Source organism: Triticum aestivum, chromosome 7B (assembly GCF_018294505.1).
Source record: "Triticum aestivum cultivar Chinese Spring chromosome 7B, IWGSC CS RefSeq v2.1, whole genome shotgun sequence".
Taxonomy (NCBI): domain Eukaryota; kingdom Viridiplantae; phylum Streptophyta; class Magnoliopsida; order Poales; family Poaceae; genus Triticum; species Triticum aestivum.
The window spans coordinates 330,671,774-330,682,863 of record NC_057813.1 but is presented as its reverse complement, the minus strand read 5'-3'; positions in this window follow the sequence as shown (position 1 = coordinate 330,682,863).

The following is an 11,090-nucleotide window of genomic DNA, read 5'->3' as shown; positions in this document are numbered from 1 at the left end:
CTGAAGGCAAGCTTGAGGGATAACAACGTGTCCTTGGTATCCCCCGCTACGGTTAGGACGCCGCTGCTTCCCGACATCTTCATGAGATTGTAGGCAGGGTGAGTTGCTTCCATGAACTTGGCCAAGGCTAGGTACCCGAGAATGGCGTTGTACGGGAGGCTGATGTGGGCAACGTCGAAGTCGATAAGCTCAGTGCGGTAGTTGTCGCGGGTGCCGAAGGTGACGGGGAGGAGGATCTGCCCTAGTGGCTGGTGGAGTCGTCGATGACTTTAGAGAAAGGCTTGGTGGGGCGGAGCCAGCCATGGGGCACAAGAAGCAAGCCGAATGCCTCCACAGAAAGCACATTGAGGCTAGCTCCACCGTCTATGAGGGTCTTGGTGACCGCCATGTTGCAGATGGTGTGGGTGCAGAGCATCGGGAGCGCGCCGGTGCCTGCGGTGGTCGCGGGGTGATTCCTTGAGTTGAAGGTCAGGTCGGCTTTTGGCACCGCCCAGCCCAGGGGAGTTCCCCGCTGTACGCGGGAGGCACCCACCTGGCGGAAGAACTGCTTGATGTGGCGGTCCGAGGGCGGCGCCTGTGAACCACCAAGGAGGGTTGCGACGGCGTGGGGCGCCGGTGCCGCGAAGCGCACGATGAAGAAGCTGCGCAGCCCCTCCCAGGAGGCCACCAAAGACCCTGGCAAGTTGAGCAGCCAGGCACGCGGTGCACCCGCGAGGGCCATGGGGATCCAGTTGGCCATGACCTTGTCATTGCCGCCGGCTGCCCAAACTACCTCCTCATATTCTTGGAGGAAACCCGCTGGATCCGCCGCGCCGTCGTATCAGGGCGGCAACTCCGACATGAACTTGGGTGGACACTTCACCCAACATAGGGCAGGGGTGAAGGAGCGAAGACCCTCGGCTCCCCCGAAGGCGCACGTTGGCCCGATTGATGGAGCAGCGTCCGCCATGAGAATGGAACAGTGGGGCGCAACAGATAGAGAGGCGGATCTTTGATGAACCCCTACCTGGCGCGCCAAATGTCGGATTTCGGGTTCCGCAAACCTTTGAGAGGTTTGAACTCGGATGTGCGTGCGAAGAACTCAAACTCCCCAGTCTGCCTACTCTCTAGTCTCACGGCCAAGCTTGACGAACTCAAAGGAAAGAGGACACGGCAGTTTACCCAGTTTCGGGCCACCTTGCGGTGTAAAACTCTACTCCTAGTTTGTCGTGGATTGGCCTCGAGGGGCTGAGGATGAACTAGTACAGTGGGAGAACAACCTCAGGAGGTGTGTTCTTGAGCTGGTGGGGGAGAGGATGATCTCTAGGATTCGGATCGGGGTCCGTCGGATTAGGATCCCTCTCTATGGTGGTGGCTAGGTCCTATTTATAGTGGCCTCGGTCCTCTTCCCAAATGAAGGCAGGAAGGGATCCCACAACGGCCAAATTCGAAGGGACATAACCAGTACATCTTATCCTAGAAAAAGTAGTATTCGCTTGCAAAGCTTATGGTCGTGACACCATGGTGGCCTCGATGATGACCTCCGTCCTGTCATCCTGGCGGTCTTGGTCTTGTTGCACGGGAATGGAAACCTTTGGTTGATTCCTCGGGACCGCGCCTGCGCTTGCCTCCTTAGCACCAAAGAGGAAACTGCTGTCCTGCGCCTGCCGGGCCTTAGTCATCATGGCTCACATCATCTGAAGCCTCATGAGGTGAGGCGCGCATAGAAATCTCCGCTCCTCAGGAGCCAGTCTAAGGAGGCTGCCCCTCCTGGAGGTCTTGGTGTCGCCCGCCTCGCGAGGCTTGGCCCCTCACGAGGGTCTTGAGTCGTTGACACTGAAGGTGGGCCGTATTGGGCCGTGGGCCGCATGCAGGCAAGTCTGGGTACCCCCGTTCCGAGAACACCGACAACCTCTCCCATTGCTCTATAAATCAATCTTGTTAGCCAAACCAAATGGATAAATTGGAAGAAATACAAATCTATAACAATCATTCATAATAAATTTCAAAGAAGACTCAATTAATATTAATGAATAATCTAATCATAAACCCATAATTCATCGGATCCCAACAAACACACCGCAAAATAAGATTAGATCAAATAGAACTCCAAGAACATCGAGGAGAACATTGTATTGAAGATCAAACAGAGAGAAGAAGCCATCTGGCTACTAGCTATGGACCCGTAGGTCTGTGGTAAACTACTCACGTATAACCGGAAGGCAACAAGGATGATGTAGAAGCCCGCCATGACCGATTCCCCCTACGGCAAAGTGCCGGAAAAGGCCTCCGGATGGGATCACACAAGAACAGAAACTTGCGGCGGCAGAAAAAGTGTTCTGGGTGGCTCTTTGTTGGTTTCCTGATTTTAGAGAATCTATAGAGGTGGAATTAGGCCAGACGAAGCCACGAGGGGCCCACAAAGCATCTGGGCACGCTGAAGGAAATATGCCCTAGAGGCAATAATAAAGTTGTTATTTTATATTTCCTTATTCATGATAAAGGTTTATTATTCATGCTAGAATTGTATTGATTAGAAACTTAAATACATGTGTAAATACATAAACAAATATCATGTCCCTAGTATGCCTCTACTAGACTAGCTTGTTGATCAAAGATGGTTAAGGTTTCCTAACCATGGACATGTGTTGTCATTTGATAACGGGATCACATCATTAGGAGAATGATGTGATGGACAAGACCCATCCGTTGGCTTAGCGTAATGATCGTTCAGTTTTATTGTTATTGCTTTCTTCATGTCAAATACATATTCCTTCGACTATGAGCTTATGCAACTCCCGGATACAAGAGGAATACCTTGCGTTCTATCAAACATCACAATGTAACTAGGTGATCATAAAGATGCTCTATAGGTATCTCCGAAGGTGTTTGTTGAGTTGGCATAGATCGAGATTGTGATTTGTCACTTCGAGTATCGGAGAGGTATTTCTGGGCCATATCAGTAATACACATCATAAGCTTGCAAGCAAATGACTAAGGAGTTAGTCATGAGGTGATGTGTTATGGAATGAGTAAAGAGACTTGCCGGTAACAAGATTGAACGAGGTATAGAGATACCGACGATTGAATCTCGGGCAAGTAACATATTGATGGACAAAGAGAATTACGTATGCTGTCATAATAGTTCGACTGACAAATATCTTCGTAGAATATGTAGGAGCCAATATGGGCATCCATGTTACGCTATTAGTTATTGATCGGAGAGGTGTCTCGGTCGTGTCTACATAGTTCTCGAACCCGTAGGGTCCGCACGCTTAACGTTCATTGACGATATAGTATTATATGAGTTATGTGATTTGGTGACCGAATGTTGTTCGGAGTCTCGGATGAGGTCACAGACATGACGAGGAGTCTCGAAATAGTCAAGAGGTAAATATTGATATATAGGACGATGGTATTCAGACACCGGAAGTGTTTCTTCGGAGGGTACCGGGTACTTATCGGGTCACCGGAAAGGAGTTTCGGGCACCCCCGGCAAAGATATGGGCCTTATGGGCCAAGAGAGGGAACACACCAGCCCACAAGGGGCTGGTGCACCCCTATAGAGGTCGACCCTATGAGGAAGAGAAGGAAAGAGGGCAAGGTAAAGGAAAGTGTGGAGTAGGACTCCCCCTTCCTTCCCTCTCCCCCATCTTTCCTTCCCCCTTCTTCATACAAGGAAAGGAGGGTGTAGGAGGGCAGAAGCCCTGTAATGCCCCGGATTCGATGCGCCAGGTGTCTGCCAGTTATTCGCCGTCATTGCCATGTCATTTTCTTGCGTGTTGCAGTTTATCATGTCATCATGTGCATTTCATTTTGCATACATGTTCGTCTCATGCATCCGAGCATTTTCCCCGTTGTCCGTTTTGCAATTCGGCACTCCTATGTTCCCCGGCGCCCCCTTTTGCCTCTCTTTTGTGTGCGGGTGTTAAACATTCTCGGAATGGACCGAGGTTTGCCAAGCGGCCTTGGTATACCACTGGTAGACCGCCTGTCAAGTTTCGTGCCATTTGGAGTCCGTTTGATACTCCAACGGTTAACCGGGAAACCGCAAAGCCTCTTTTGTTTGCAGCCCAACACCCCGCCAAAGTGGCCCAAAATCCATCCTAACCCCCTCCATGCTCTCGGTCGTTCGATCACGATCGCGTGGCCGAAAACCGCACCTCATTTGGACTCTCCTAGCTCCCAGAATCTATAAATAGGTCCTCCCCCTCCATTTTTCGCGGATGAATCCCTAACCCTAGCTCCTTCCTCCCTCCGCGCCGCCGGACATGTCCGTCCCGGACCGGACACTTCCTCGCCGCCGCTCCCAGCCAGTGGCGCGCCTCCACGTGGCACCTCCGCCGCCACCCGCCACCGCGGCCCGCCCGAGCCCGTCGCGGGCCCGGGCAGGCCCGGCCGGTCGCCGCGTGCGCCCGCCGCCCGCAGGTGACCGCCTCGCCCGCGCCTCCAGCCGCCTCCACCAGCGACCGCCGCCGCCCGGCGCCGCCCGGATCCCCGCCGGCCTGAGCTCGTCGCCCGGTGAGCCCGCGCCGCCCCACCTTCTTCTCCCTCTCCTCTGCTCTCCCTCTCCCTCACCAGCTCTTTCTCTCTCTCTTCAGGTGGCCGCCGCCGCCCGGAGCTCCTCCAGCAGCGCCGCCGCCGCCATGGATCTCCGGCGAGTCTTCGCTGCCCGGATCCCGCCGTCCACGCCACCTCCAGGGGGCCCTCTGGCCGGATCTGGTCGGGAGTTGACCGGATCCGTCCTTCCCCGGCCTCCCCGACCTCTCCCTCGACTCCGGTCGCCTTCCACGTCAACTTCGACGAAACTCCGGTGAACCTCGAAAACCGTGCAGATCTGAGGTTGACCCCCGAGATTTCCCCGTCCCTAAATATTTGCATATTTTTAGCTCCTGTTCATCGCATCATAACTCCGTGCATAGTGCTCTGTTTCATGCGTGTAATATATCAAATTGTTCATTGTGAGATGCTCTTCATTTCATTACATTGTGTCATGCTTGTTTGATTTCATCTTGATGTCCTAATCATTGTTGCAAGAGTGCTATGTGATGTTAACCTGCTGAAACTGTTATAACTTGATGATTTGTCTTTTTCGTTGCATTTTGTGTGTGCATCCTTTGGGCATGAGCTCTACATGTGTTTTGTGCTACATCATGCCATATTCATAGTGTTGCCATCCATGTATTTTTGTGAGTATCTTGCTGAGTGCATCGAGCTCATGAAGTAGGGTACTTGCTGTTTCTGTTTTGCTAGTCTGAATCTGCTATATCCTGATGCCATGTTAACTTGCTGCTACAAGTCATTCTATGCATAATATGGAGATGTTCACTAAGGATGTTTTGTTATACATGTCATGCTCTATCCATTCATGCCCCTGGTTGCATTTATAGGCTGCCGTAACTTGTTGTTATCTTGCTCCAAACTTGCTAAATAATGTTGCTGTCAGCCTGTTAACATTAAGTTCAGTTTTGCCATGTGTTTTTCTAGTGATCCATGCACCCTATGAACTTACTCTTGCCATGTTTAGCTTCATAATCATGTCTTCTTACGGTTGGTTTCCTTCTCATGCCATGTATTGCTCTGTGGTGAGTGGTTCAAGCTCACCAACATGCCTACTTATTGTTGTTCCTGCCATGTATAATCTGTCATATCTCTTGCTATGTTTACATGGGTGCCATCATATTTTCTGTGCCCTTTTGGCTCATGGTCAGTAAGGGACATTTGTTCTATGACTTTAGTAGATTCCTTCCATGCCTTTTTTTCCATGTTAAGTTCCTTAACATGTTGTTTGATAGCTCTAAACATTGCAACCTGATGTTATTTCTGCCAAGCCTGAAACTGTTATTATTTGCAATCTTGCCATGTCCTTTTGAGCATGTTCTAGTGATTTCTGGAGATAGTTCAGTGTTCATGTTTTGTCATGCTTTACCTGTACTTCATGCCCATGCCCTTTGTTCTTATGTTGAGGTGCTGTAGCATATTGTTTTTATGCTTGCAAGATGCCTAGTTGCTATTATGGACAGTTTGTTGCTATAACTTGTATAGAGTGTATGTGTTGAACCGTTGCCCCGTTTTGAGTGTGCCCTATATGAAACTTGCTTAGAATTGTATGTAGTTTCATATTATCATGTTGCATCATTGTTTTGAGGTGTTTTCTTGATGTTTGGATGCATTTTGCATCAATGCCATGTTTGACTTGTTTTGCTCATATCTTCTAGGCCGTAGCTCCGAACTAAATGAACTTTATATGTAACTTGACTAGAATCTCGTGTAGATCATCTTGGTGCATCTTAACTTGTTGTTTAACAACTTGAACATAAGGTTTATTCAGTTCTGGACCAATTTCAAAATTTGCATATGAGGACTTACCGGAATTGTTATATGTTGTCTCCGGCCTTATTTAAACTTGCCTTGATATGTTGTTCTTGTTTGCATCATCTCTTGCCATGAGTAGCTTCATGTAGTATTGTCATGCATCATGCTTGTTGTGCATCATGTCTTGTCTATGTGTGGTGTGTTTACCATGTTGTGTGCTTCTTCTCGATAGTTCCCGTTTCGTTGCGATCATGAGGATCCGTTCGTCTACGCTTGGTTCGTCTTCATCCATTTGTCTTCATGGAATCGTTCTTCTTCTTAGCGGGATTTCAGGCAAGATGACCGCTACCTTGGATCTCACTACTATCATTGCTATGCTAGTTGCTTCGTTCTATCGCTTTGCCGCGCTACCTATCTCTTGTTGATCAAGCCACCCAAATTGCCATGTCAGCCTCTAACCTTTTCACCCTTCCTAGCAAACCGTTGCTTGGCTATGTTACCGCTTTGCTCAGCCCCTCTTATAGCATTGTTAGTTGCAGGTGAAGTTGAAGATTGCTCCATGGTGGACAGGATTATGTTGGGATATCACAATATCTCTTATTTAATTAATGCATCTATATACTTGGTAAAGGGTGGAAGACTCGGCCTTATGCCTGGTGTTTTGTTCCACTCTTGCCGCCCTAGTTTCCGTCATACCGGTGTTGTGTTCCCGGATTTTGTGTTCATTACGCGGTTGGGTGATTTATGGGACCCCCTTGACAGTTCGCTTTGAATAAAACTCCTCCAGCAAGGCCCAACCTTGGTTTTACCATTTGCCTCACCTAGCCCTTTTTCCCTTGGGTTTCCGAAGCCCGAGGGTCATCTTTATTTTAGCCCCCCCGGGCCAGTGCTTCTCTAAGTGCTGGTCCAAACTGAGCAGCCTGCGGGGCCCCCTCAGGAAAACTTGAGGTCTGGTTTTACTCGTAGCTTGACTTATCCGGTGTTGCCCTGAGAACGAGATATGTGCAGCTCCTATCGGGATTGTCGGTGCATCGGGCGGCTTTGCTGGTCTTTTTTTACCATTGTCGAAATGTCTTGTAAAACCGGGATTACGAGACTGATCGGGTCTTCCTGGGAGAAGGTATATTCTTTGTTGATCGCGAGAGCTTATCATGGGCTAAGTTGGCACACCCCTGCAGGGTATTATCTTTCGAAAGCCATGCCCGCGGCTATGTGGCAGATGGGAATTTGTTAATGTCCGGTTGTAGATAAATTGTCACGCCCAATATGCGACCCTATCCAAAAGGAACTCGAAGGTCCCACCAAGGATAGACCCGCATATTGAAATGCTTTTGCAAGTAGCCGTGATGGTCTCTTTTCGGCGGAGTCCGGGAAGTGAACACGGTCTTGGGTTATGTTTGACGTAAGTTGGAGTTTAGGATCACCTCTTGATCATTGCTAGCTTCACGACCGTTCCGCTTGCTCCCTTCTCGCTCTTATTTGCGTTGGTTAGCCACCATATATGCTTAGTCGCTGCTGCAACCTCACCACTTTACCCCTTCCTTACCTCTTTAAGCTTTGCTAGTCTTGATACCCATGGTAATGGGATTGCTGAGTCCTCGTGGCTCATAGATTACTACAACAACGGTTGCAGGTACAGGTTATGCGATGATCATGATGCGAGAGCGATGTTTGCTTGTTTTGGAGTTCTTCTTCTGCTTCTTCTTCGATTAGGGGATAGGTTCCAGGTCGGCAGCCTGGGCTAGCAGGGTGGATGCTGTTTGAGTTTTTGTTTGTGTTTCATCCGTAGTCGGATGGTGCTCTTATGTAAGATGATGTTGTATTCATGTGGCATTGCATGCCTTTTGTATGTATCCCCATCTATTATGTAATGTTGATGTAATGATATCCACCTTGCAAAAGCGTTTCAATATGCAGGTCTATCCTTGGTGGGACCTTCGAGTTCCTTTTGGATAGGGTCGCATATTGGGCATGACAAGTTGGTATCAGAGCCTTGACCGACCCTAGGAGCCCCCTTGATTGATCGTGTAGTTTGGCCGTTGTTGAATCTAGAAGAAAACTGTTTTCGGAGTCTAGTTATATCGGAGAGTAGGAATTCTTTTTACTTCTCATCCTCTTCGTCGCTTTGGTGAGGAATCTTGACGTAGGTGTTTTGAATTACTTCTCTTCCCCTTCAAAATTTCTTTAGGATCACGCAGTTGGTTTTTCGATCGTTGATCCTCAGCTCTTTTCATCCGGTGCATTTCTCATCAAGACGATTCGACCCTCTCCGTTTTTGCAAGTTCAACCCTCAATTGTTTTATTTTTCCCACCCGCCCACCCCTTTTCATCTCGGAGTCGGAGTCCGTAATCGAGTATCCATCCTACTCGTGCGAAGTCTTTGCTTTCTTTCCTCAATGATTCCAACCGGTGTTTCCTCTTGAAGTTATTTGTCGGTTTCCCCTTCCAAGTTGCCTTTGTTTTCCCGCCCTCCCACCCTCTTCTTCCCGGAGTCTGAGTCTGTTTCGACCATCAATTTCATTCGTGTGGAGCCTCTTCAGTCTTTTGTCAATTATTTCAACCGGTGAATTCTCCTCTCGTTTGTCATTATTCATCCCTTTCTTTTTCTGGTGCACTCAATTCAAGTTTTTTTCGGGTTAATCACATTCTTTTCCTTGGATCAAGTGTTCTCCTTGGTCGTTTGCCTCTCGCCAGTCAATCATTCCGGAGTTCGGAAGACATCTCAGGAGATTCGTTTGTGTTCCAATTAATTCGAGGTTGTCACCTCATACAAATACTTCAATTGTTCCGGTGCATCATCTTATGATCTTATGATGTTGAGATGTTACCTATAAGACCACAACAAGCTTATTCTTTTCATTGTTGATTTTCTCAACAACTCCGTTTAATCCCTCCTTCTAAGGATGATCTCTATTTCATTTGTGGCACAAGTTGTCATTTTCTTCTCCGTTCTTTTCATTCAACCTTTTCAATTCTTTCCGGAGGTTTTGTTTCATGTCTTCATCAAGTATCATTCCATCCTCTCAAGCTCGTGTTCTATTCCCTCCATGTTTCAGCGGAGTGCTGCCTAAATCCTTTCAGTCTTATTCGTTTCTTACCTCGTTCTAACCGGAATGGTTTCATAGTCTATCTGATTCCGTGAGCTTTCGATTCTCGTCGTTCATCTCTTCTTCTTGAGTGCTCTCGATTCTTTGCTTCTTCTCTTGAGTTCTTGCTTCACCTCATCCCTTTTCTCTTCCGCCTCGTTCCTAAAATCTCGGGACGAGATCTCTTGTTAGTGTAGGAGTGTTGTAACGCCCCGGATTCGATGCGCCAGGTGTCTGCCAGTTATTCGCCATCATTGCCATGTCATTTGCTTGCATGTTGCAGTTTATCATGTCATCATGTGCATTTCATTTTGCATACATGTTCATCTCGTGCATCCGAGCATTTTCCCCGTTGTCCGTTTTGCAATCCGACACTCCTATGTTCACCGGCGCCCCCTTTTGCCTCTCTTTTGTGTGCGGGTGTTAAACGTTCTCGGAATGGACCGAGGTTTGCCAAGCGGCCTTGGTATACCACCGGTAGACCGCCTGTCAAGTTTCGTGCCATTTGGAGTCCGTTTGATACTCCAACAGTTAACCGGGTAACCGCAAAGCCTCTTTTGTTTGCAGCCCAACACCCCTCCAAAGTGGCCCAAAACCCATCCTAACCCCCTCCATGCTCTCGGTCGTTCGATCACGATCGCGTGGCCGAAAACCGCACCTCATTTGGACTCTCCTAGCTCACAGAATCTATAAATAGGTCCTACCCCTCCATTTTTCGCGGATGAATCCCTAACCCTAGCTCCTTCCTCCCTCCGCGCCGCCGGACATGTCCGTCCCGGACCGGACGCTTCCCCACCGCCGCTCCCAGCCAGTGGCGCGTCTCAACGTGGCACCTCCGCCGCCACCCGCCACCGCGGCCCGCCCGAGCCCGTCGCAGGCCCGCGCAGGCCCAGCCGCCCGCCGCCCGCGCCCGCCGCCCGCAGGTGCCCGCCTCGCCTGCGCCTCCAGCCGCCTCCACCGGCGACCGCCGCCGCCCGGCGCTCGGCGCCGCCCGGAGCCCCGCCGGCCGGAGCTCGTCGCCCGGTGAGCCCGCGCCGCCCCACCTTCTTCTCCCTCTCCTTTGCTCTCCCTCTCCCTCACCAGCTCTTTCTATCTCTCTTCAGGTGGCCGCCTCCGCCCGGAGCTCCTCCAGAAGCGCTGCCGCTGCCATGGATCTCCGGCGAGCCTTCGCTGCCCGGATCCCGCCGTCCACGCCACCTCCAGGGGGCCCTCCGGCCGGATCTGGTCGGGAGTTGACCGGATCCGTCCTTCCCCGGTCTCCCCGACCTCTCCCTCGACTCCGGTCGCCTTCCACGTAAACTCCGGCGAAACTCCGGCGAACCTCGAAAACCGTGCAGATCTGAGGTTTGACCCCCGAGATTTCCCCAAGTCCCTAAATATTTGCATATTTTTAGCTCCTGTTCATCGCATCATAACTCCGTGCATACTGCTCCATTTCATGCATGTAATATATCAAATTGTTCTTTGTGAGATGCTCTTCATTTCTTTGCATTGTGTCATGCTTGTTTGAGTTCATCTTGATGTCCTAATCATCGTTGCAAGAGTGCTATGTGATGTTAACCTGCTGAAACTGTTATAACTTGATGATTTGTCTTTTTCGTTGCATTTTGTGTGTGCATCCTTTGGGCATGAGCTCTACATGTGTTTTGTGCTACATCATGCCATCTTCACAGTGTTTCCATCCATGTATTTTTGTGAGTCTTGTACTGA